We start from the raw sequence: 26,085 nt of genomic DNA on the forward strand, positions 1-26,085 counted from the left end.
CCAGCAGCAATGACCAGATGACATAATAAATGGGAAACGGACGTCAAAAGGTAACGATGCAACAGGGCAGGCCAAACTATCACCGATATGCGATGTGGATGTGGGTGTAATCACTCTAAAATCAGGGCTTAGGATTCCATTGACAAATGCGTTAAGGGGTGGATTCTGCTGTATCCCTTAGCGCTCCATGTGCGTCCCTCCCCAAGCGGCACGCTCGGTGGAAGAGGACGACCATCCCAGATCGAAGGAGGGTCCCCTTCTTTGGTCAAGGGCATGTGATAGTTGCGCTCCCTTGCTAGAACCTGCAAACCTTTGGCTAAGCATCTTCCAAGAACACCATTTGAGACATAGTGCCTTACTTGGATGTGTCTGGAGTCTTGGAAGCTGGACTACCCTACGTTCTCCTACAAATGGACCTCCAGGGGTTTGCAGCTTCGAGCAGGGGAGCGCAGCTCTCGTATACCCTTGACTGAAGAAGGGTACACTCCTTCGATCTGGGATGGTCGTCCTCTTCCACCGAGCGCGCAGCTTCGGGAGGGACACACATGGTAACTAGAAAGTCCTCTTGAATTTGAAGAGGCGGTGACAGGCTCCGATGCCTCCCAAGTCAAGCCAAAACGCTACATCACAATGATAGCAGCAATATAGATGGAGACATTCTGCCTGAAGGACATCTAGGTGAATATCCCTTTCTTGGCTGGGAAGAAAATTTGTATTGTGTTCCTTCTGCAACTTTTTGTGCTAAGACTCTTTCAGGTGGCGGTGACCGAGTCGTCAGAAGAGGCCCTATTCGGTGTCAACACAATGAAGCTCACCTGCAGGTAGGAGAACACTTCTTCTTTTGTTGCAGCTCCTCTTTTCTTCCAGCTTCGCAGAGCTCACTGTACCTGAAGCAGATCTGTTCAGTTGACGAGAAAGAAGATGCAATGTGAGGAAGAGCTCTTGATACATGAAGAAAAAGCCTGCAGTGAGAGTCACCAGCATCAGGACAGTGCTGCTTGAGGTAAATTCACGTTCCACCACCCCGTTGCTTTCTTTTTATTCAGGCAATGTTTTTTGGATTGCTCTCCCGTTTTTCCCATTTTCTCTTCTGGTTTTCTCTTCCCAGTTCTCTCCAAAGATCCTGCAAGGCTCAAATGAAATGAATGCTCTTCCAAAAAACAAGACACTATTTTCTGGAGGATTGGTGGAAGGCGGCTGGGGATAAGCTAGTGACTCTAGATCGCAACGCAACAGAAGGAGCTGCCAGACACATGAAGTCACCAACACTCAGATGAAGCCACCTCTTCCTGCAGAGTCACAGAAGTCACGGTTGACGTATTTTACAAACAAACAAGCAAACCAAGAATCAAAAAACTCTTTCCATGGAATTGGTGTGGTGGGGCTGGGGAGAAACTAGGAACTGTGGATTGCTTTTCACACCCCAAGAGAAGGAACTGCCGGGCGCACAAAGTCACCCTTCAAAGGGACAAACTCAGAAAAATACCAAGATGGAGATGTTAAAGAGAATCCAGAAAACGAAAAATACTTAACGGGAAAAGCCAAGAGAAAAGGAAGATAAATGAAGGAATATGAAGTGAGCTCAAGTTTGAGTTACCTTTCAAACTAGTCTTTGGATGAAAAGAAGGAGCACATGGATATGAGGTCTGCTTCAAGCAGATGGAAAATGAGTAGGGAAAATAGAAGGCATTTCTTTCACGAGGCAACTAGAGAAGTTGTTTCCTGACAAGAAAGTTGGGGTTTTTTGTTGCTGAAGCTAGAAATGTGCATGTGGAGAAAAAAGAAAGAAGACAAGGAGAGGACAAAACCACGCCTTCTAATTTCATGTTGGCTCAGGATGCCCTGGACGGAGAGAGAGATGGGCAAGTTGAAAACTTGCTGAAAAGGCAAAGAAAGCATTTTGAAGATGAAGCTGCTGATGGCGACTGGAGAGGGACTGCTCAGGGACACGGCAAGTCCTGGATCCTGTGGGAAAGTGCTTTCTCTGAGGGAAGTTGCTGAGAGTGGCTAGAGGGGTGGATTAGGACCTGGGAGACTAGAGTTCAAATCCTCCCTCTGCCATGAAGCAGCTCGCTATCTCTCAGCCTAACCTACCTCACAGGGTTGTTGTGAGGATCAAATGAGGAAGCAGACTAGAAGATCAACTCCACTCAGCCTTTCCAGCAGAACCTGCAAGATTACGAAAAGAGATGGGAAATGGAGCTCCAAAGGTAACTATGGAACAGGCCAGGCAAAATTACCCCTTATGCGTAACGTGGCTCTCTGGCGCTAATACCCAAGGTTTGGGGATTTCATCTTTTTTTGCTACATAGCTCGGGCAACACAAAGCGTTGACTCTGCAAAAAACCCTGGATCCTCCAGTACTGAAGGTAAGAGGTTTGAAATACCTGATTTAAAAGCCGATCTAGGAGGCAGCTTCCTTTGCCAGTAACTTTGCAGCCGGAAACTAGCGTTGCACTTGAAGGAAGGTAACTATTCAATACTTTTCAGAGGTGGCGACAGGTTGCGGCAAGCCCCTTTGCGCCCTGTTACCATAAAGGATTCTTCTGCATATGCTCATCTTAAAATGGAGCCCTCAACTCTGGAAGATGTCTCCAATGTGTCCTGCAAGTGGAGGATTCCAGTGGAGGTAGAACGAATGCTAGGAGGTTATAGAGTTGAACTGAAAGGCCTGGTCTTTCTTCCAGCAGCAATGACCAGATGACATAATAAATGGGAAATGGACGTCAAAAGGTAACGATGCAACAGGGCAGGCCAAACTATCACCGATATGCGATGTGGATGTGGGTGTAATCACTCTAAAATCAGGGCTTAGGATTCCATTGACAAATGCGTTAAGGGGTGGATTCTGCTGTATCCCTTAGCGCTCCATGTGCGTCCCTCCCCAAGCGGCGCGCTCGGTGGAAGAGGACGACCATCCCAGATCGAAGGAGGGTCCCCTTCTTTGGTCAAGGGCATGTGATAGTTGCGCTCCCTTGCTAGAACCTGCAAACCTTTGGCTAAGCATCTTCCAAGAACACCATTTGAGACATAGTGCCTTACTTGGATGTGTCTGGAGTCTTGGAAGCTGGACTACCTTACGTTCTCCTACAAATGGACCTCCAGGGGTTTGCAGCTTCGAGCAGGGGAGCGCAGCTCTCGTATACCCTTGACTGAAGAAGGGTACACTCCTTCGATCTGGGATGGTCGTCCTCTTCCACCGAGCGCGCAGCTTCGGGAGGGACACACATGGTAACTAGAAAGTCCTCTTGAATTTGAAGAGGCGGTGACAGGCTCCGATACCTCCCAAGTCAAGCCAAAATGCTACATCACAATGATAGCAGCAATATAGATGGAGACATTCTGCCTGAAGGACATCTAGCTGAATATCCCTTTCTTGGCTGGGAAGAAAATTTGTATTGTGTTCCTTCTGCAACTTTTTGTGCTAAGACTCTTTCAGGTGGCGGTGACCGAGTCGTCAGAAGAGGCCCTATTCGGTGTCAACACAATGAAGCTCACCTGCAGGTAGGAGAACACTTCTTCTTTTGTTGCAGCTCCTCTTTTCTTCCAGCTTCGCAGAGCTCACTGTACCTGAAGCAGATCTGTTCAGTTGACGAGAAAGAAGATGCAATGTGAGGAAGAGCTCTTGATACATCAAGAAAAAGCCTGCAGTGAGAGTCACCAGCATCAGGACAGTGCTGCTTGAGGTAAATTCACGTTCCACCACCCCGTTGCTTTCTTTTTATTCAGGCAATGTTTTTTGGATTGCTCTCCCGTTTTTCCCATTTTCTCTACTGGTTTTCTCTTCCCAGTTCTCTCCAAAGATCCTGCAAGGCTCAAATGAAATGAATGCTCTTCCAAAAAACAAGACACTATTTTCTGGAGGATTGGTGGAAGGCGGCTGGGGATAAGCTAGTGACTCTAGATCGCAACGCAACAGAAGGAGCTGCCAGACACATGAAGTCACCAACACTCAGATGAAGCCACCTCTTCCTGCAGAGTCACAGAAGTCACGGTTGACGTATTTTACAAACAAACAAGCAAACCAAGAATCAAAAAACTCTTTCCATGGAATTGGTGTGGTGGGGCTGTGGAGAAACTAGGAACTGTGGATTGCTTTTCACACCCCAAGAGAAGGAACTGCCGGGCGCACAAAGTCACCCTTCAAAGGGACAAACTCAGAAAAATACCAAGATGGAGATGTTAAAGAGAATCCAGAAAACGAAAAATACTTAACGGGAAAAGCCAAGAGAAAGGGAAGATAAATGAAGGAATATGAAGTGAGCTCAAGTTTGAGTTACCTTTCAAACTAGTCTTTGGATGAAAAGAAGGAGCACATGGATATGAGGTCTGCTTCAAGCAGATGGAAAATGAGTAGGGAAAATAGAAGGCATTTCTTTCACGAGGCAACTAGAGAAGTTGTTTCCTGACAAGAAAGTTGGGGTTTTTTGTTGCTGAAGCTAGAAATGTGCATGTGGAGAAAAAAGAAAGAAGACAAGGAGAGGACAAAACCACGCCTTCTAATTTCATGTTGGCTCAGGATGCCCTGGACGGAGAGAGAGATGGGCAAGTTGAAAACTTGCTGAAAAGGCAAAGAAAGCATTTTGAAGATGAAGCTGCTGATGGCGACTGGAGAGGGACTGCTCAGGGACACGGCAAGTCCTGGATCCTGTGGGAAAGTGCTTTCTCTGAGGGAAGTTGCTGAGAGTGGCTAGAGGGGTGGATTAGGACCTGGGAGACTAGAGTTCAAATCCTCCCTCTGCCATGAAGCAGCTCGCTATCTCTCAGCCTAACCTACCTCACAGGGTTGTTGTGAGGATCAAATGAGGAAGCAGACTAGAAGATCAACTCCACTCAGCCTTTCCAGCAGAACCTGCAAGATTACGAAAAGAGATGGGAAATGGAGCTCCAAAGGTAACTATGGAACAGGCCAGGCAAAATTACCCCTTATGCGTAACGTGGCTCTCTGGCGCTAATACCCAAGGTTTGGGGATTTCATCTTTTTTTGCTACATAGCTCGGGCAACACAAAGCGTTGACTCTGCAAAAAACCCTGGATCCTCCAGTACTGAAGGTAAGAGGTTTGAAATACCCGATTTAAAAGCCGATCTAGCAGGCAGCTTCCTTTGCCAGTAACTTTGCAGCCGGAAACTAGCGTTGCACTTGAAGGAAGGTAACTATTCAATACTTTTCAGAGGTGGCGACAGGTTGCGGCAAGCCCCTTTGCGCCCTGTTACCATAAAGGATTCTTCTGCATATGCTCATCTTAAAATGGAGCCCTCAACTCTGGAAGATGTCTCCAATGTGTCCTGCAAGTGGAGGATTCCAGTGGAGGTAGAACGAATGCTAGGAGGTTATAGAGTTGAACTGAAAGGCCTGGTCTTTCTTCCAGCAGCAATGACCAGATGACATAATAAATGGGAAACGGACGTCAAAAGGTAACGATGCAACAGGGCAGGCCAAACTATCACCGATATGCGATGTGGATGTGGGTGTAATCACTCTAAAATCAGGGCTTAGGATTCCATTGACAAATGCGTTAAGGGGTGGATTCTGCTGTATCCCTTAGCGCTCCATGTGCGTCCCTCCCCAAGCGGCACGCTCGGTGGAAGAGGACGACCATCCCAGATCGAAGGAGGGTCCCCTTCTTTGGTCAAGGGCATGTGATAGTTGCGCTCCCTTGCTAGAACCTGCAAACCTTTGGCTAAGCATCTTCCAAGAACACCATTTGAGACATAGTGCCTTACTTGGATGTGTCTGGAGTCTTGGAAGCTGGACTACCCTACGTTCTCCTACAAATGGACCTCCAGGGGTTTGCAGCTTCGAGCAGGGGAGCGCAGCTCTCGTATACCCTTGACTGAAGAAGGGTACACTCCTTCGATCTGGGATGGTCGTCCTCTTCCACCGAGCGCGCAGCTTCGGGAGGGACACACATGGTAACTAGAAAGTCCTCTTGAATTTGAAGAGGCGGTGACAGGCTCCGATACCTCCCAAGTCAAGCCAAAACGCTACATCACAATGATAGCAGCAATATAGATGGAGACATTCTGCCTGAAGGACATCTAGGTGAATATCCCTTTCTTGGCTGGGAAGAAAATTTGTATTGTGTTCCTTCTGCAACTTTTTGTGCTAAGACTCTTTCAGGTGGCGGTGACCGAGTCGTCAGAAGAGGCCCTATTCGGTGTCAACACAATGAAGCTCACCTGCAGGTAGGAGAACACTTCTTCTTTTGTTGCAGCTCCTCTTTTCTTCCAGCTTCGCAGAGCTCACTGTACCTGAAGCAGATCTGTTCAGTTGACGAGAAAGAAGATGCAATGTGAGGAAGAGCTCTTGATACATGAAGAAAAAGCCTGCAGTGAGAGTCACCAGCATCAGGACAGTGCTGCTTGAGGTAAATTCACGTTCCACCACCCCGTTGCTTTCTTTTTATTCAGGCAATGTTTTTTGGATTGCTCTCCCGTTTTTCCCATTTTCTCTACTGGTTTTCTCTTCCCAGTTCTCTCCAAAGATCCTGCAAGGCTCAAATGAAATGAATGCTCTTCCAAAAAACAAGACACTATTTTCTGGAGGATTGGTGGAAGGCGGCTGGGGATAAGCTAGTGACTCTAGATCGCAACGCAACAGAAGGAGCTGCCAGACACATGAAGTCACCAACACTCAGATGAAGCCACCTCTTCCTGCAGAGTCACAGAAGTCACGGCTGACGTATTTTACAAACAAACAAGCAAACCAAGAATCAAAAAACTCTTTCCATGGAATTGGTGTGGTGGGGCTGGGGAGAAACTAGGAACTGTGGATTGCTTTTCACACCCCAAGAGAAGGAACTGCCGGGTGCACAAAGTCACCCTTCAAAGGGACAAACTCAGAAAAATACCAAGATGGAGATGTTAAAGAGAATCCAGAAAACGAAAAATACTTAACGGGAAAAGCCAAGAGAAAGGGAAGATAAATGAAGGAATATGAAGTGAGCTCAAGTTTGAGTTACCTTTCAAACTAGTCTTTGGATGAAAAGAAGGAGCACATGGATATGAGGTCTGCTTCAAGCAGATGGAAAATGAGTAGGGAAAATAGAAGGCATTTCTTTCACGAGGCAACTAGAGAAGTTGTTTCCTGACAAGAAAGTTGGGGTTTTTTGTTGCTGAAGCTAGAAATGTGCATGTGGAGAAAAAAGAAAGAAGACAAGGAGAGGACAAAACCACGCCTTCTAATTTCATGTTGGCTCAGGATGCCCTGGACGGAGAGAGAGATGGGCAAGTTGAAAACTTGCTGAAAAGGCAAAGAAAGCATTTTGAAGATGAAGCTGCTGATGGCGACTGGAGAGGGACTGCTCAGGGACACGGCAAGTCCTGGATCCTGTGGGAAAGTGCTTTCTCTGAGGGAAGTTGCTGAGAGTGGCTAGAGGGGTGGATTAGGACCTGGGAGACTAGAGTTCAAATCCTCCCTCTGCCATGAAGCAGCTCGCTATCTCTCAGCCTAACCTACCTCACAGGGTTGTTGTGAGGATCAAATGAGGAAGCAGACTAGAAGATCAACTCCACTCAGCCTTTCCAGCAGAACCTGCAAGATTACGAAAAGAGATGGGAAATGGAGCTCCAAAGGTAACTATGGAACAGGCCAGGCAAAATTACCCCTTATGCGTAACGTGGCTCTCTGGCGCTAATACCCAAGGTTTGGGGATTTCATCTTTTTTTGCTACATAGCTCGGGCAACACAAAGCGTTGACTCTGCAAAAAACCATGGATCCTCCAGTACTGAAGGTAAGAGGTTTGAAATACCCGATTTAAAAGCCGATCTAGCAGGCAGCTTCCTTTGCCAGTAACTTTGCAGCCGGAAACTAGCGTTGCACTTGAAGGAAGGTAACTATTCAATACTTTTCAGAGGTGGCGACAGGTTGCGGCAAGCCCCTTTGCGCCCTGTTACCATAAAGGATTCTTCTGCATATGCTCATCTTAAAATGGAGCCCTCAACTCTGGAAGATGTCTCCAATGTGTCCTGCAAGTGGAGGATTCCAGTGGAGGTAGAACGAATGCTAGGAGGTTATAGAGTTGAACTGAAAGGCCTGGTCTTTCTTCCAGCAGCAATGACCAGATGACATAATAAATGGGAAACGGACGTCAAAAGGTAACGATGCAACAGGGCAGGCCAAACTATCACCGATATGCGATGTGGATGTGGGTGTAATTACTCTAAAATCAGGGCTTAGGATTCCATTGACAAATGCGTTAAGGAGGAATATTATAAATATTTTGGAACTACTGGAGACTGATATAAATAGAAAAGCAGTTTTAATTTTTGTGGACGCGGAGAACGCCTTTGACAATATCTCTTGGAGTTTTATGAAGAGGAATCTCCATGGGATGGGGGTAGGCCAAAACTTTGAAAACGGTATAGGTGCAATATATTCAGAGCAAAAAGCTAAATTAATTGTGAATGGTGTAGTCATGGATGAAATTCCAATAGAAAAAGGGACACGACAGGGTTGCCCAATATCCCCTCTATTGTTTATATCGGTCCTGGAGGTGTTGTTGAATATGATTAGAAGGGACCAGCTGGTTGAAGGAATACACCTCGGAGCTAAACAATATAAGTTAAGAGCATTTGCAGATGATTTAGTTTTGACTTTACAACAGCCAGCAGCCAGTACAAAAAGAGTTTTAGAGTTAATTGAAATATTTGGTCAGGTGGCTGGTTTTAAATTAAACAAACAAAAGACAAAGGTACTGGAAAAAAATCTAACGATGGGGGAAAAAGATAGCTTTCAAAGAGAAACTGGCTTGGAGATAACAAAAAAGGTGAAATATCTAGGGGTGAATCTAACATCTAAAAATATGAATTTGTTTAAAGATAACTATGAGAAATGTTGGTCGGAAGTGAAGAAAGATTTTGACACATGGTCTAGATTGAGATTATCCTTGTTAGGCCGAATTGCTGTTATTAAGATGAATGTATTGCCGAGATTGTTGTTTTTGTTCCAGACACTACAAATTATAGATAAGATGGATTGTTTCAAGAAGTGGCAGAAAGATATATCAAAATTTGTCTGGCAGGGCAAAAAACCCAGAATAAAATTTAAGATTTTAACTGATGCAAAAGAAAGGGGGGGTTTTGCGCTGCCGGACTTAAGACTCTATTATGAAGCAGCAGCTTTCTGCTGGCTGAAGCAATGGCTACTTCTTGAAGACACAGATATTTTAGATTTGGAAGGGTATGATAACAATTTTGGCTGGCATGCATATTTATGGTATGACAAGGCAAAGATCTATAAAGGCTTTAAAAATCATATTGTCAGGAAAGCTTTATATAATGTTTGGAATCGATATAAGGATTTGTTGGAAAATAAAACACCCAGATGGTTGTCACCAATGGAAGCTAGAGCAGTTAAAAAACTTAATATGGATTCAAATTGGCCAAAATATAGTGAAATTATAGAGTATGATGGTGAAAATGTCAAATTACAGAGCTTTGAGAAATTAAAATCCAAAGTTCGAGACTGGTTACATTATTATCAGATAAATGAGACTTTTAAGCAGGACAAGAAATTAGGATTTCAGAAAGAGAGGTCAAAATTAGAAACAGAACTGTTAGAGACCAATACTAAGAATCTGTCTAAAATGTATAACTTGTTGCTGAAATGGAATACACAGGATGAAACAGTTAAATCAGCTATGATTAAGTGGGCACAAGATGTTGGTCATGATATTATGTTTGCTGACTGGGAGCAGTTATGGACCACAGGCCTTAAATTTACGGCATGTAGTGCCTTGAAAGAAAACATAATGAAAATGATCTATAGGTGGTACATGACTCCAGTCAAGCTTGCAAAGATATATCATTTGCCCAATAATAAATGCTGGAAATGTAATGAATGCGAAGGAACTTTCTATCATCTTTGGTGGACCTGCCCAAAGGTTAAAGCCTACTGGGAAATGATCTATAATGAAATTAAGAAAGTCCTTAAGTGGACATTTGCAAAGAAACCGGAGGCTTTTCTCTTGGGCATGGTCGGCCAATTGGTACCAAAGAAAGATAAAACCTTTTTTATGTATGCAACCACAGCAGCAAGAATTCTTCTGGCAAAGTATTGGAAGATGCAAGAATTACCTACTCTGGAAGAATGGCAGACGAAGGTGACTGAATTTATGGGACTGGCAGAGATGACCGGCAGAATCCGTGATCAAAGGAGAGAGACGGTGGAAGAAGACTGGAAAAAATTTAAACTATATCTTAAGAACTGTTGCAAAATTACGGACTGATAAAATGTTAAGGGTCAAGAAATAAAGAACTATAGCTGTAAATAGTTAAGTTAAGAAAATTTTGAGGGAAACGAAATACTGAAAAGGAATGAAGGATTGCTAAAAAAATTTGAAACAGGGGTGCAGTGAAGGGGAGGCGTGGGGAAGTCATGTGTTGTTTATTTGTGGTTTTTTTTTGGTTTTATGAAAACTAATAAAAATTATTTAAAAAAAAAAAAAGACAAATGCGTTAAGGGGTGGATTCTGCTGTATCCCTTAGCGCTCCATGTGCGTCCCTCCCCAAGCGGCACGCTCGGTGGAAGAGGACGACCATCCCAGATCGAAGGAGGGTCCCCTTCTTTGGTCAAGGGCAGGTGATAGTTGCGCTCCCTTGCTAGAACCTGCAAACCTTTGGCTAAGCATCTTCCAAGAACACCATTTGAGACATAGTGCCTTACTTGGATGTGTCTGGAGTCTTGGAAGCTGGACTACCCTACGTTCTCCTACAAATGGACCTCCAGGGGTTTGCAGCTTCGAGCAGGGGAGCGCAGCTCTCGTATACCCTTGACTGAAGAAGGGCACACTCCTTCGATCTGGGATGGTCGTCCTCTTCCACCGAGCGCGCAGCTTCGGGAGGGACACACATGGTAACTAGAAAGTCCTCTTGAATTTGAAGAAGCGGTGACAGGCTCCGATACCTCCCAAGTCAAGCCAAAACGCTACATCACAATGATAGCAGCAATATAGATGGAGACATTCTGCCTGAAGGACATCTAGGTGAATATCCCTTTCTTGGCTGGGAAGAAAATTTGTATTGTGTTCCTTCTGCAACTTTTTGTGCTAAGACTCTTTCAGGTGGCGGTGACCGAGTCGTCAGAAGAGGCCCTATTCGGGGTCAACACAATGAAGCTCACCTGCAGGTAGGAGAACACTTCTTCTTTTGTTGCAGCTCCTCTTTTCTTCCAGCTTCGCAGAGCTCACTGTACCTGAAGCAGATCTGTTCAGTTGACGAGAAAGAAGATGCAATGTGAGGAAGAGCTCTTGATACATGAAGAAAAAGCCTTCAGTGAGAGTCACCAGCATCAGGACAGTGCTGCTTGAGGTAAATTCACGTTCCACCACCCCGTTGCTTTCTTTTTATTCAGGCAATGTTTTTTGGATTGCTCTCCCGTTTTTCCCATTTTCTCTTCTGGTTTTCTCTTCCCAGTTCTCTCCAAAGATCCTGCAAGGCTCAAATGAAATGAATGCTCTTCCAAAAAACAAGACACTATTTTCTGGAGGATTGGTGGAAGGCGGCTGGGGATAAGCTAGTGACTCTAGATCACAACGCAACAGAAGGAGCTGCCAGACACATGAAGTCACCAACACTCAGATGAAGCCACCTCTTCCTGCAGAGTCACAGAAGTCACGGTTGACGTATTTTACAAACAAACAAGCAAACCAAGAATCAAAAAACTCTTTCCATGGAATTGGTGTGGTGGGGCTGGGGAGAAACTAGGAACTGTGGATTGCTTTTCACACCCCAAGAGAAGGAACTGCCGGGCGCACAAAGTCACCCTTCAAAGGGACAAACTCAGAAAAATACCAAGATGGAGATGTTAAAGAGAATCCAGAAAACGAAAAATACTTAACGGGAAAAGCCAAGAGAAAGGGAAGATAAATGAAGGAATATGAAGTGAGCTCAAGTTTGAGTTACCTTTCAAACTAGTCTTTGGATGAAAAGAAGGAGCACATGGATATGAGGTCTGCTTCAAGCAGATGGAAAATGAGTAGGGAAAATAGAAGGCATTTCTTTCACGAGGCAACTAGAGAAGTTGTTTCCTGACAAGAAAGTTGGGGTTTTTTGTTGCTGAAGCTAGAAATGTGCATGTGGAGAAAAAAGAAAGAAGACAAGGAGAGGACAAAACCACGCCTTCTAATTTCATGTTGGCTCAGGATGCCCTGGACGGAGAGAGAGATGGGCAAGTTGAAAACTTGCTGAAAAGGCAAAGAAAGCATTTTGAAGATGAAGCTGCTGATGGCGACTGGAGAGGGACTGCTCAGGGACACGGCAAGTCCTGGATCCTGTGGGAAAGTGCTTTCTCAGAGGGAAGTTGCTGAGAGTGGCTAGAGGGGTGGATTAGGACCTGGGAGACTAGAGTTCAAATCCTCCTTCTGCCATGAAGCAGCTCGCTATCTCTCAGCCTAACCTACCTCACAGGGTTGTTGTGAGGATCAAATGAGGAAGCAGACTAGAAGATCAACTCCACTCAGCCTTTCCAGCAGAACCTGCAAGATTACGAAAAGAGATGGGAAATGGAGCTCCAAAGGTAACTATGGAACAGGCCAGGCAAAATTACCCCTTATGCGTAACGTGGCTCTCTGGCGCTAATACCCAAGGTTTGGGGATTTCATCTTTTTTTGCTACATAGCTCGGGCAACACAAAGCGTTGACTCTGCAAAAAACCCTGGATCCTCCAGTACTGAAGGTAAGAGGTTTGAAATACCCGATTTAAAAGCCGATCTAGCAGTCAGCTTCCTTTGCCAGTAACTTTGCAGCCGGAAACTAGCGTTGCACTTGAAGGAAGGTAACTATTCAATACTTTTCAGAGGTGGCGACAGGTTGCGGCAAGCCCCTTTGCGCCCTGTTACCATAAAGGATTCTTCTGCATATGCTCATCTTAAAATGGAGCCCTCAACTCTGGAAGATGTCTCCAATGTGTCCTGCAAGTGGAGGATTCCAGTGGAGGTAGAACGAATGCTAGGAGGTTATAGAGTTGAACTGAAAGGCCTGGTCTTTCTTCCAGCAGCAATGACCAGATGACATAATAAATGGGAAACGGACGTCAAAAGGTAACGATGCAACAGGGCAGGCCAAACTATCACCGATATGCGATGTGGATGTGGGTGTAATCACTCTAAAATCAGGGCTTAGGATTCCATTGACAAATGCGTTAAGGGGTGGATTCTGCTGTATCCCTTAGCGCTCCATGTGCGTCCCTCCCCAAGCGGCGCGCTCGGTGGAAGAGGACGACCATCCCAGATCGAAGGAGGGTCCCCTTCTTTGGTCAAGGGCATGTGATAGTTGCGCTCCCTTGCTAGAACCTGCAAACCTTTGGCTAAGCATCTTCCAAGAACACCATTTGAGACATAGTGCCTTACTTGGATGTGTCTGGAGTCTTGGAAGCTGGACTACCCTACGTTCTCCTACAAATGGACCTTCAGGGGTTTGCAGCTTCGAGCAGGGGAGCGCAGCTCTCGTATACCCTTGACTGAAGAAGGGTACACTCCTTCGATCTGGGATGGTCGTCCTCTTCCACCGAGCGCGCAGCTTCGGGAGGGACACACATGGTAACTAGAAAGTCCTCTTGAATTTGAAGAGGCGGTGACAGGCTCCGATGCCTCCCAAGTCAAGCCAAAACGCTACATCACAATGATAGCAGCAATATAGATGGAGACATTCTGCCTGAAGGACATCTAGGTGAATATCCCTTTCTTGGCTGGGAAGAAAATTTGTATTGTGTTCCTTCTGCAACTTTTTGTGCTAAGACTCTTTCAGGTGGCGGTGACCGAGTCGTCAGAAGAGGCCCTATTCGGTGTCAACACAATGAAGCTCACCTGCAGGTAGGAGAACACTTCTTCTTTTGTTGCAGCTCCTCTTTTCTTCCAGCTTTGCAGAGCTCACTGTACCTGAAGCAGATCTGTTCAGTTGACGAGAAAGAAGATGCAATGTGAGGAAGAGCTCTTGATACATCAAGAAAAAGCCTGCAGTGAGAGTCACCAGCATCAGGACAGTGCTGCTTGAGGTAAATTCACGTTCCACCACCCCGTTGGTTTCTTTTTATTCAGGCAATGTTTTTTGGATTGCTCTCCCGTTTTTCCCATTTTCTCTTCTGGTTTTCTCTTCCCAGTTCTCTCCAAAGATCCTGCAAGGCTCAAATGAAATGAATGCTCTTCCAAAAAACAAGACACTATTTTCTGGAGGATTGGTGGAAGGCGGCTGGGGATAAGCTAGTGACTCTAGATCGCAACGCAACAGAAGGAGCTGCCAGACACATGAAGTCACCAACACTCAGATGAAGCCACCTCTTCCTGCAGAGTCACAGAAGTCACGGTTGACGTATTTTACAAACAAACAAGCAAACCAAGAATCAAAAAACTCTTTCCATGGAATTGGTGTGGTGGGGCTGGGGAGAAACTAGGAACTGTGGATTGCTTTTCACACCCCAAGAGAAGGAACTGCCGGGCGCACAAAGTCACCCTTCAAAGGGACAAACTCAGAAAAATACCAAGATGGAGATGTTAAAGAGAATCCAGAAAACGAAAAATACTTAACGGGAAAAGCCAAGAGAAAGGGAAGATAAATGAAGGAATATGAAGTGAGCTCAAGTTTGAGTTACCTTTCAAACTAGTCTTTGGATGAAAAGAAGGAGCACATGGATATGAGGTCTGCTTCAAGCAGATGGAAAATGAGTAGGGAAAATAGAAGGCATTTCTTTCACGAGGCAACTAGAGAAGTTGTTTCCTGACAAGAAAGTTGGGGTTTTTTGTTGCTGAAGCTAGAAATGTGCATGTGGAGAAAAAAGAAAGAAGACAAGGAGAGGACAAAACCACGCCTTCTAATTTCATGTTGGCTCAGGATGCCCTGGACGGAGAGAGAGATGGGCAAGTTGAAAACTTGCTGAAAAGGCAAAGAAAGCATTTTGAAGATGAAGCTGCTGATGGCGACTGGAGAGGGACTGCTCAGGGACACGGCAAGTCCTGGATCCTGTGGGAAAGTGCTTTCTCAGAGGGAAGTTGCTGAGAGTGGCTAGAGGGGTGGATTAGGACCTGGGAGACTAGAGTTCAAATCCTCCTTCTGCCATGAAGCAGCTCGCTATCTCTCAGCCTAACCTACCTCACAGGGTTGTTGTGAGGATCAAATGAGGAAGCAGACTAGAAGATCAACTCCACTCAGCCTTTCCAGCAGAACCTGCAAGATTACGAAAAGAGATGGGAAATGGAGCTCCAAAGGTAACTATGGAACAGGCCAGGCAAAATTACCCCTTATGCGTAACGTGGCTCTCTGGCGCTAATACCCAAGGTTTGGGGATTTCATCTTTTTTTGCTACATAGCTCGGGCAACACAAAGCGTTGACTCTGCAAAAAACCCTGGATCCTCCAGTACTGAAGGTAAGAGGTTTGAAATACCCGATTTAAAAGCCGATCTAGCAGTCAGCTTCCTTTGCCAGTAACTTTGCAGCCGGAAACTAGCGTTGCACTTGAAGGAAGGTAACTATTCAATACTTTTCAGAGGTGGCGACAGGTTGCGGCAAGCCCCTTTGCGCCCTGTTACCATAAAGGATTCTTCTGCATATGCTCATCTTAAAATGGAGCCCTCAACTCTGGAAGATGTCTCCAATGTGTCCTGCAAGTGGAGGATTCCAGTGGAGGTAGAACGAATGCTAGGAGGTTATAGAGTTGAACTGAAAGGCCTGGTCTTTCTTCCAGCAGCAATGACCAGATGACATAATAAATGGGAAACGGACGTCAAAAGGTAACGATGCAACAGGGCAGGCCAAACTATCACCGATATGCGATGTGGATGTGGGTGTAATCACTCTAAAATCAGGGCTTAGGATTCCATTGACAAATGCGTTAAGGGGTGGATTCTGCTGTATCCCTTAGCGCTCCATGTGCGTCCCTCCCCAAGCGGCGCGCTCGGTGGAAGAGGACGACCATCCCAGATCGAAGGAGGGTCCCCTTCTTTGGTCAAGGGCATGTGATAGTTGCGCTCCCTTGCTAGAACCTGCAAACCTTTGGCTAAGCATCTTCCAAGAACACCATTTGAGACATAGTGCCTTACTTGGATGTGTCTGGAGTCTTGGAAGCTGGACTACCCTACGTTCTCCTACAAATGGACCTTCAGGGGTTTGCAGCTTCGAGCAGGGGAGCGCAGCTCTCGTATACCCTTGACTGAAGAAGGGTACACTCCTTCGATCTGGGATGGTCGTCCTCTTCCACCGAGCGCGCAGCTTCGGGAGGGACACACATGGTAACTAGAAAGTCCTCTTGAATTTGAAGAGGCGGTGACAGGCTCCGATGCCTCCCAAGTCAAGCCAAAACGCTACATCACAATGATAGCAGCAATATAGATGGAGACATTCTGCCTGAAGGACATCTAGGTGAATATCCCTTTCTTGGCTGGGAAGAAAATTTGTATTGTGTTCCTTCTGCAACTTTTTGTGCTAAGACTCTTTCAGGTGGCGGTGACCGAGTCGTCAGAAGAGGCCCTATTCGGTGTCAACACAATGAAGCTCACCTGCAGGTAGGAGAACACTTCTTCTTTTGTTGCAGCTCCTCTTTTCTTCCAGCTTTGCAGAGCTCACTGTACCTGAAGCAGATCTGTTCAGTTGACGAGAAAGAAGATGCAATGTGAGGAAGAGCTCTTGATACATCAAGAAAAAGCCTGCAGTGAGAGTCACCAGCATCAGGACAGTGCTGCTTGAGGTAAATTCACGTTCCACCACCCCGTTGGTTTCTTTTTATTCAGGCAATGTTTTTTGGATTGCTCTCCCGTTTTTCCCATTTTCTCTTCTGGTTTTCTCTTCCCAGTTCTCTCCAAAGATCCTGCAAGGCTCAAATGAAATGAATGCTCTTCCAAAAAACAAGACACTATTTTCTGGAGGATTGGTGGAAGGCGGCTGGGGATAAGCTAGTGACTCTAGATCGCAACGCAACAGAAGGAGCTGCCAGACACATGAAGTCACCAACACTCAGATGAAGCCACCTCTTCCTGCAGAGTCACAGAAGTCACGGTTGACGTATTTTACAAACAAACAAGCAAACCAAGAATCAAAAAACTCTTTCCATGGAATTGGTGTGGTGGGGCTGGGGAGAAACTAGGAACTGTGGATTGCTTTTCACACCCCAAGAGAAGGAACTGCCGGGCGCACAAAGTCACCCTTCAAAGGGACAAACTCAGAAAAATACCAAGATGGAGATGTTAAAGAGAATCCAGAAAACGAAAAATACTTAACGGGAAAAGCCAAGAGAAAGGGAAGATAAATGAAGGAATATGAAGTGAGCTCAAGTTTGAGTTACCTTTCAAACTAGTCTTTGGATGAAAAGAAGGAGCACATGGATATGAGGTCTGCTTCAAGCAGATGGAAAATGAGTAGGGAAAATAGAAGGCATTTCTTTCACGAGGCAACTAGAGAAGTTGTTTCCTGACAAGAAAGTTGGGGTTTTTTGTTGCTGAAGCTAGAAATGTGCATGTGGAGAAAAAAGAAAGAAGACAAGGAGAGGACAAAACCACGCCTTCTAATTTCATGTTGGCTCAGGATGCCCTGGACGGAGAGAGAGATGGGCAAGTTGAAAACTTGCTGAAAAGGCAAAGAAAGCATTTTGAAGATGAAGCTGCTGATGGCGACTGGAGAGGGACTGCTCAGGGACACGGCAAGTCCTGGATCCTGTGGGAAAGTGCTTTCTCTGAGGGAAGTTGCTGAGAGTGGCTAGAGGGGTGGATTAGGACCTGCGAGACTAGAGTTCAAATCCTCCCTCTGCCATGAAGCAGCTCGCTATCTCTCAGCCTAACCTACCTCACAGGGTTGTTGTGAGGATCAAATGAGGAAGCAGACTAGAAGATCAACTCCACTCAGCCTTTCCAGCAGAACCTGCAAGATTACGAAAAGAGATGGGAAATGGAGCTCCAAAGGTAACTATGGAACAGGCCAGGCAAAATTACCCCTTATGCGTAACGTGGCTCTCTGGCGCTAATACCCAAGGTTTGGGGATTTCATCTTTTTTTGCTACATAGCTCGGGCAACACAAAGCGTTGACTCTGCAAAAAACCCTGGATCCTCCAGTACTGAAGGTAAGAGGTTTGAAATACCCGATTTAAAAGCCGATCTAGCAGTCAGCTTCCTTTGCCAGTAACTTTGCAGCCGGAAACTAGCGTTGCACTTGAAGGAAGGTAACTATTCAATACTTTTCAGAGGTGGCGACAGGTTGCGGCAAGCCCCTTTGCGCCCTGTTACCATAAAGGATTCTTCTGCATATGCTCATCTTAAAATGGAGCCCTCAACTCTGGAAGATGTCTCCAATGTGTCCTGCAAGTGGAGGATTCCAGTGGAGGTAGAACGAATGCTAGGAGGTTATAGAGTTGAACTGAAAGGCCTGGTCTTTCTTCCAGCAGCAATGACCAGATGACATAATAAATGGGAAACGGACGTCAAAAGGTAACGATGCAACAGGGCAGGCCAAACTATCACCGATATGCGATGTGGATGTGGGTGTAATCACTCTAAAATCAGGGCTTAGGATTCCATTGACAAATGCGTTAAGGGGTGGATTCTGCTGTATCCCTTAGCGCTCCATGTGCGTCCCTCCCCAAGCGGCACGCTCGGTGGAAGAGGACGACCATCCCAGATCGAAGGAGGGTCCCCTTCTTTGGTCAAGGGCATGTGATAGTTGCGCTCCCTTGCTAGAACCTGCAAACCTTTGGCTAAGCATCTTCCAAGAACACCATTTGAGACATAGTGCCTTACTTGGATGTGTCTGGAGTCTTGGAAGCTGGACTACCCTACGTTCTCCTACAAATGGACCTTCAGGGGTTTGCAGCTTCGAGCAGGGGAGCGCAGCTCTCGTATACCCTTGACTGAAGAAGGGTACACTCCTTCGATCTGGGATGGTCGTCCTCTTCCACCGAGCGCGCAGCTTCGGGAGGGACACACATGGTAACTAGAAAGTCCTCTTGAATTTGAAGAGGCGGTGACAGGCTCCGATGCCTCCTAAGTCAAGCCAAAACGCTACATCACAATGATAGCAGCAATATAGATGGAGACATTCTGCCTGAAGGACATCTAGGTGAATATCCCTTTCTTGGCTGGGAAGAAAATTTGTATTGTGTTCCTTCTGCAACTTTTTGTGCTAAGACTCTTTCAGGTGGCGGTGACCGAGTCGTCAGAAGAGGCCCTATTCGGTGTCAACACAATGAAGCTCACCTGCAGGTAGGAGAACACTTCTTCTTTTGTTGCAGCTCCTCTTTTCTTCCAGCTTCTCAGAGCTCACTGTACCTGAAGCAGATCTGTTCAGTTGACGAGAAAGAAGATGCAATGTGAGGAAGAGCTCTTGATACATCAAGAAAAAGCCTGCAGTGAGAGTCACCAGCATCAGGACAGTGCTGCTTGAGGTAAATTCACGTTCCACCACCCCGTTGGTTTCTTTTTATTCAGGCAATGTTTTTTGGATTGCTCTCCCGTTTTTCCCATTTTCTCTTCTGGTTTTCTCTTCCCAGTTCTCTCCAAAGATCCTGCAAGGCTCAAATGAAATGAATGCTCTTCCAAAAAACAAGACACTATTTTCTGGAGGATTGGTGGAAGGCGGCTGGGGATAAGCTAGTGACTCTAGATCGCAACGCAACAGAAGGAGCTGCCAGACACATGAAGTCACCAACACTCAGATGAAGCCACCTCTTCCTGCAGAGTCACAGAAGTCACGGTTGACGTATTTTACAAACAAACAAGCAAACCAAGAATCAAAAAACTCTTTCCATGGAATTGGTGTGGTGGGGCTGGGGAGAAACTAGGAACTGTGGATTGCTTTTCACACCCCAAGAGAAGGAACTGCCGGGCGCACAAAGTCACCCTTCAAAGGGACAAACTCAGAAAAATACCAAGATGGAGATGTTAAAGAGAATCCAGAAAACGAAAAATACTTAACGGGAAAAGCCAAGAGAAAAGGAAGATAAATGAAGGAATATGAAGTGAGCTCAAGTTTGAGTTACCTTTCAAACTAGTCTTTGGGTGAAAAGAAGGAGCACATGGATATGAGGTCTGCTTCAAGCAGATGGAAAATGAGTAGGGAAAATAGAAGGCATTTCTTTCACGAGGCAACTAGAGAAGTTGTTTCCTGACAAGAAAGTTGGGGTTTTTTGTTGCTGAAGCTAGAAATGTGCATGTGGAGAAAAAAGAAAGAAGACAAGGAGAGGACAAAACCACGCCTTCTAATTTCATGTTGGCTCAGGATGCCCTGGACGGAGAGAGAGATGGGCAAGTTGAAAACTTGCTGAAAAGGCAAAGAAAGCATTTTGAAGATGAAGCTGCTGATGGCGACTGGAGAGGGACTGCTCAGGGACACGGCAAGTCCTGGATCCTGTGGGAAAGTGCTTTCTCTGAGGGAAGTTGCTGAGAGTGGCTAGAGGGGTGGATTAGGACCTGCGAGACTAGAGTTCAAATCCTCCCTCTGCCATGAAGCAGCTCGCTATCTCTCAGCCTAACCTACCTCACAGGGTTGTTGTGAGGATCAAATGAGGAAGCAGACTAGAAGATCAACTCCACTCAGCCTTTCCAGCAGAACCTGCAAGATTACGAAAAGAGATGGGAAATGGAGCTCCAAAGGTAACTATGGAACAGGCCAGGCAAAATTACCCCTTATGCGTAACGTGGCTCTCTGGCGCTAATACCCAAGGTTTGGGGATTTCATCTTTTTTTGCTACATAGCTCGGGCAACACAAAGCGTTGACTCTGCAAAAAACCCTGGATCCTCCAGGACTGAAGGTAAGAGGTTTGAAATACCCGATTTAAAAGCCGATCTAGCAGTCAGCTTCCTTTGCCAGTAACTTTGCAGCCGGAAACTAGCGTTGCACTTGAAGGAAGGTAACTATTCAATACTTTTCAGAGGTGGCGACAGGTTGCGGCAAGCCCCTTTGCGCCCTGTTACCATAAAGGATTCTTCTGCATATGCTCATCTTAAAATGGAGCCCTCAACTCTGGAAGATGTCTCCAATGTGTCCTGCAAGTGGAGGATTCCAGTGGAGGTAGAACGAATGCTAGGAGGTTATAGAGTTGAACTGAAAGGCCTGGCCTTTCTTCCAGCAGCAATGACCAGATGACATAATAAATGGGAAACGGACGTCAAAAGGTAACGATGCAACAGGGCAGGCCAAACTATCACCGATATGCGATGTGGATATGGGTGTAATCACTCTAAAATCAGGGCTTAGGATTCCATTGACAAATGCGTTAAGGGGTGGATTCTGCTGTATCCCTTAGCGCTCCATGTGCGTCCCTCCCCAAGCGGCGCGCTCGGTGGAAGAGGACGACCATCCCAGATCGAAGGAGGGTCCCCTTCTTTGGTTAAAGGCATGTGATAGTTGCGCTCCCTTGCTAGAACCTGCAAACCTTTGGCTAAGCATCTTCCAAGAACACCATTTGAGACATAGTGCCTTACTTGGATGTGTCTGGAGTCTTGGAAGCTGGACTACCCTACGTTCTCCTACAAATGGACCTTCAGGGGTTTGCAGCTTCGAGCAGGGGAGCGCAGCTCTCGTATACCCTTGACTGAAGAAGGGTACACTCCTTCGATCTGGGATGGTCGTCCTCTTCCACCGAGCGCGCAGCTTCGGGAGGGACACACATGGTAACTAGAAAGTCCTCTTGAATTTGAAGAGGCGGTGACAGGCTCCGATACCTCCCAAGTCAAGCCAAAACGCTACATCACAATGATAGCAGCAATATAGATGGAGACATTCTGCCTGAAGGACATCTAGGTGAATATCCCTTTCTTGGCTGGGAAGAAAATTTGTATTGTGTTCCTTCTGCAACTTTTTGTGCTAAGACTCTTTCAGGTGGCGGTGACCGAGTCGTCAGAAGAGGCCCTATTCGGTGTCAACACAATGAAGCTCACCTGCAGGTAGGAGAACACTTCTTCTTTTGTTGCAGCTCCTCTTTTCTTCCAGCTTCTCAGAGCTCACTGTACCTGAAGCAGATCTGTTCAGTTGACGAGAAAGAAGATGCAATGTGAGGAAGAGCTCTTGATACATCAAGAAAAAGCCTGCAGTGAGAGTCACCAGCATCAGGACAGTGCTGCTTGAGGTAAATTCACGTTCCACCACCCCGTTGGTTTCTTTTTATTCAGGCAATGTTTTTTGGATTGCTCTCCCGTTTTTCCCATTTTCTCTTCTGGTTTTCTCTTCCCAGTTCTCTCCAAAGATCCTGCAAGGCTCAAATGAAATGAATGCTCTTCCAAAAAACAAGACACTATTTTCTGGAGGATTGGTGGAAGGCGGCTGGGGATAAGCTAGTGACTCTAGATCGCAACGCAACAGAAGGAGCTGCCAGACACATGAAGTCACCAACACTCAGATGAAGCCACCTCTTCCTGCAGAGTCACAGAAGTCACGGTTGACGTATTTTACAAACAAACAAGCAAACCAAGAATCAAAAAACTCTTTCCATGGAATTGGTGTGGTGGGGCTGGGGAGAAACTAGGAACTGTGGATTGCTTTTCACACCCCAAGAGAAGGAACTGCCGGGCGCACAAAGTCACCCTTCAAAGGGACAAACTCAGAAAAATACCAAGATGGAGATGTTAAAGAGAATCCAGAAAACGAAAAATACTTAACGGGAAAAGCCAAGAGAAAAGGAAGATAAATGAAGGAATATGAAGTGAGCTCAAGTTTGAGTTACCTTTCAAACTAGTCTTTGGGTGAAAAGAAGGAGCACATGGATATGAGGTCTGCTTCAAGCAGATGGAAAATGAGTAGGGAAAATAGAAGGCATTTCTTTCACGAGGCAACTAGAGAAGTTGTTTCCTGACAAGAAAGTTGGGGTTTTTTGTTGCTGAAGCTAGAAATGTGCATGTGGAGAAAAAAGAAAGAAGACAAGGAGAGGACAAAACCACGCCTTCTAATTTCATGTTGGCTCAGGATGCCCTGGACGGAGAGAGAGATGGGCAAGTTGAAAACTTGCTGAAAAGGCAAAGAAAGCATTTTGAAGATGAAGCTGCTGATGGCGACTGGAGAGGGACTGCTCAGGGACACGGCAAGTCCTGGATCCTGTGGGAAAGTGCTTTCTCTGAGGGAAGTTGCTGAGAGTGGCTAGAGGGGTGGATTAGGACCTGCGAGACTAGAGTTCAAATCCTCCCTCTGCCATGAAGCAGCTCGCTATCTCTCAGCCTAACCTACCTCACAGGGTTGTTGTGAGGATCAAATGAGGAAGCAGACTAGAAGATCAACTCCACTCAGCCTTTCCAGCAGAACCTGCAAGATTACGAAAAGAGATGGGAAATGGAGCTCCAAAGGTAACTATGGAACAGGCCAGGCAAAATTACCCCTTATGCGTAACGTGGCTCTCTGGCGCTAATACCCAAGGTTTGGGGATTTCATCTTTTTTTGCTACATAGCTCGGGCAACACAAAGCGTTGACTCTGCAAAAAACCCTGGATCCTCCAGTACTGAAGGTAAGAGGTTTGAAATACCCGATTTAAAAGCCGATCTAGCAGTCAGCTTCCTTTGCCAGTAACTTTGCAGCCGGAAACTAGCGTTGCACTTGAAGGAAGGTAACTATTCAATACTTTTCAGAGGTGGCGACAGGTTGCGGCAAGCCCCTTTGCGCCCTGTTACCATAAAGGATTCTTCTGCATATGCTCATCTTAAAATGGAGCCCTCAACTCTGGAAGATGTCTCCAATGTGTCCTGCAAGTGGAGGATTCCAGTGGAGGTAGAACGAATGCTAGGAGGTTATAGAGTTGAACTGAAAGGCCTGGCCTTTCTTCCAGCAGCAATGACCAGATGACATAATAAATGGGAAACGGACGTCAAAAGGTAACGATGCAACAGGGCAGGCCAAACTATCACCGATATGCGATGTGGATATGGGTGTAATCACTCTAAAATCAGGGCTTAGGATTCCATTGACAAATGCGTTAAGGGGTGGATTCTGCTGTATCCCTTAGCGCTCCATGTGCGTCCCTCCCCAAGCGGCGCGCTCGGTGGAAGAGGACGACCATCCCAGATCGAAGGAGGGTCCCCTTCTTTGGTTAAAGGCATGTGATAGTTGCGCTCCCTTGCTAGAACCTGCAAACCTTTGGCTAAGCATCTTCCAAGAACACCATTTGAGACATAGTGCCTTACTTGGATGTGTCTGGAGTCTTGGAAGCTGGACTACCCTACGTTCTCCTACAAATGGACCTTCAGGGGTTTGCAGCTTCGAGCAGGGGAGCGCAGCTCTCGTATACCCTTGACTGAAGAAGGGTACACTCCTTCGATCTGGGATGGTCGTCCTCTTCCACCGAGCGCGCAGCTTCGGGAGGGACACACATGGTAACTAGAAAGTCCTCTTGAATTTGAAGAGGCGGTGACAGGCTCCGATACCTCCCAAGTCAAGCCAAAACGCTACATCACAATGATAGCAGCAATATAGATGGAGACATTCTGCCTGAAGGACATCTAGGTGAATATCCCTTTCTTGGCTGGGAAGAAAATTTGTATTGTGTTCCTTCTGCAACTTTTTGTGCTAAGACTCTTTCAGGTGGCGGTGACCGAGTCGTCAGAAGAGGCCCTATTCGGTGTCAACACAATGAAGCTCACCTGCAGGTAGGAGAACACTTCTTCTTTTGTTGCAGCTCCTCTTTTCTTCCAGCTTCGCAGAGCTCACTGTACCTGAAGCAGATCTGTTCAGTTGACGAGAAAGAAGATGCAATGTGAGGAAGAGCTCTTGATACATCAAGAAAAAGCCTGCAGTGAGAGTCACCAGCATCAGGACAGTGCTGCTTGAGGTAAATTCACGTTCCACCACCCCGTTGGTTTCTTTTTATTCAGGCAATGTTTTTTGGATTGCTCTCCCGTTTTTCCCTGGTTTTCTCTTCCCAGTTCTCTCCAAAGATCCTGCAAGGCTCAAATGAAATGAATGCTCTTCCAAAAAACAAGACACTATTTTCTGGAGGATTGGTGGAAGGCGGCTGGGGATAAGCTAGTGACTCTAGATCGCAACGCAACAGAAGGAGCTGCCAGACACACGAAGTCACCAACACTCAGATGAAGCCACCTCTTCCTGCAGAGTCACAGAAGTCACGGTTGACGTATTTTACAAACAAACAAGCAAACCAAGAATCAAAAAACTCTTTCCATGGAATTGGTGTGGTGGGGCTGGGGAGAAACTAGGAACTGTGGATTGCTTTTCACACCCCAAGAGAAGGAACTGCCGGGCGCACAAAGTCACCCTTCAAAGGGACAAACTCAGAAAAATACCAAGATGGAGATGTTAAAGAGAATCCAGAAAACGAAAAATACTTAACGGGAAAAGCCAAGAGAAAAGGAAGATAAATGAAGGAATATGAAGTGAGCTCAAGTTTGAGTTACCTTTCAAACTAGTCTTTGGATGAAAAGAAGGAGCACATGGATATGAGGTCTGCTTCAAGCAGATGGAAAATGAGTAGGGAAAATAGAAGGCATTTCTTTCACGAGGCAACTAGAGAAGTTGTTTCCTGACAAGAAAGTTGGGGTTTTTTGTTGCTGAAGCTAGAAATGTGCATGTGGAGAAAAAAGAAAGAAGACAAGGAGAGGACAAAACCACGCCTTCTAATTTCATGTTGGCTCAGGATGCCCTGGACGGAGAGAGAGATGGGCAAGTTGAAAACTTGCTGAAAAGGCAAAGAAAGCATTTTGAAGATGAAGCTGCTGATGGCGACTGGAGAGGGACTGCTCAGGGACACGGCAAGTCCTGGATCCTGTGGGAAAGTGCTTTCTCTGAGGGAAGTTGCTGAGAGTGGCTAGAGGGGTGGATTAGGACCTGGGAGACTAGAGTTCAAATCCTCCCTCTGCCATGAAGCAGCTCGCTATCTCTCAGCCTAACCTACCTCACAGGGTTGTTGTGAGGATCAAATGAGGAAGCAGACTAGAAGATCAACTCCACTCAGCCTTTCCAGCAGAACCTGCAAGATTACGAAAAGAGATGGGAAATGGAGCTCCAAAGGTAACTATGGAACAGGCCAGGCAAAATTACCCCTTATGCGTAACGTGGCTCTCTGGCGCTAATACCCAAGGTTTGGGGATTTCATCTTTTTTTGCTACATAGCTCGGGCAACACAAAGCGTTGACTCTGCAAAAAACCCTGGATCCTCCAGTACTGAAGGTA

At 46.1% G+C, this 26,085-nt stretch overlaps 2 protein-coding genes across 3 annotated transcripts in view; one reads left to right on the forward strand and one right to left on the reverse strand.

Moving 5' to 3' along the window:
* The window catches only part of FER1L5 (fer-1 like family member 5), a 374,601-nt gene extending 360,613 nt beyond the window's left edge, over positions 1-13,988 (reverse strand). Inside the window, exon 1 of the mRNA XM_081869992.1 lies at positions 13,808-13,988. The gene's annotated coding sequence lies outside the window, so the exon portion shown is untranslated. The remainder of the gene's footprint in view (positions 1-13,807) is intronic.
* LOC309346364 (neuropeptide FF receptor 1-like) overlaps positions 1-26,085 on the forward strand; it is a 100,519-nt gene that overhangs the window by 54,216 nt on the left and 20,218 nt on the right. The window lies entirely within an intron of this gene.

Source organism: Podarcis erhardii (assembly GCF_964252035.2).
Source record: "Podarcis erhardii genome assembly, chromosome: 7".
NCBI classification, from domain to species: Eukaryota; Metazoa; Chordata; class Lepidosauria; order Squamata; family Lacertidae; genus Podarcis; species Podarcis erhardii.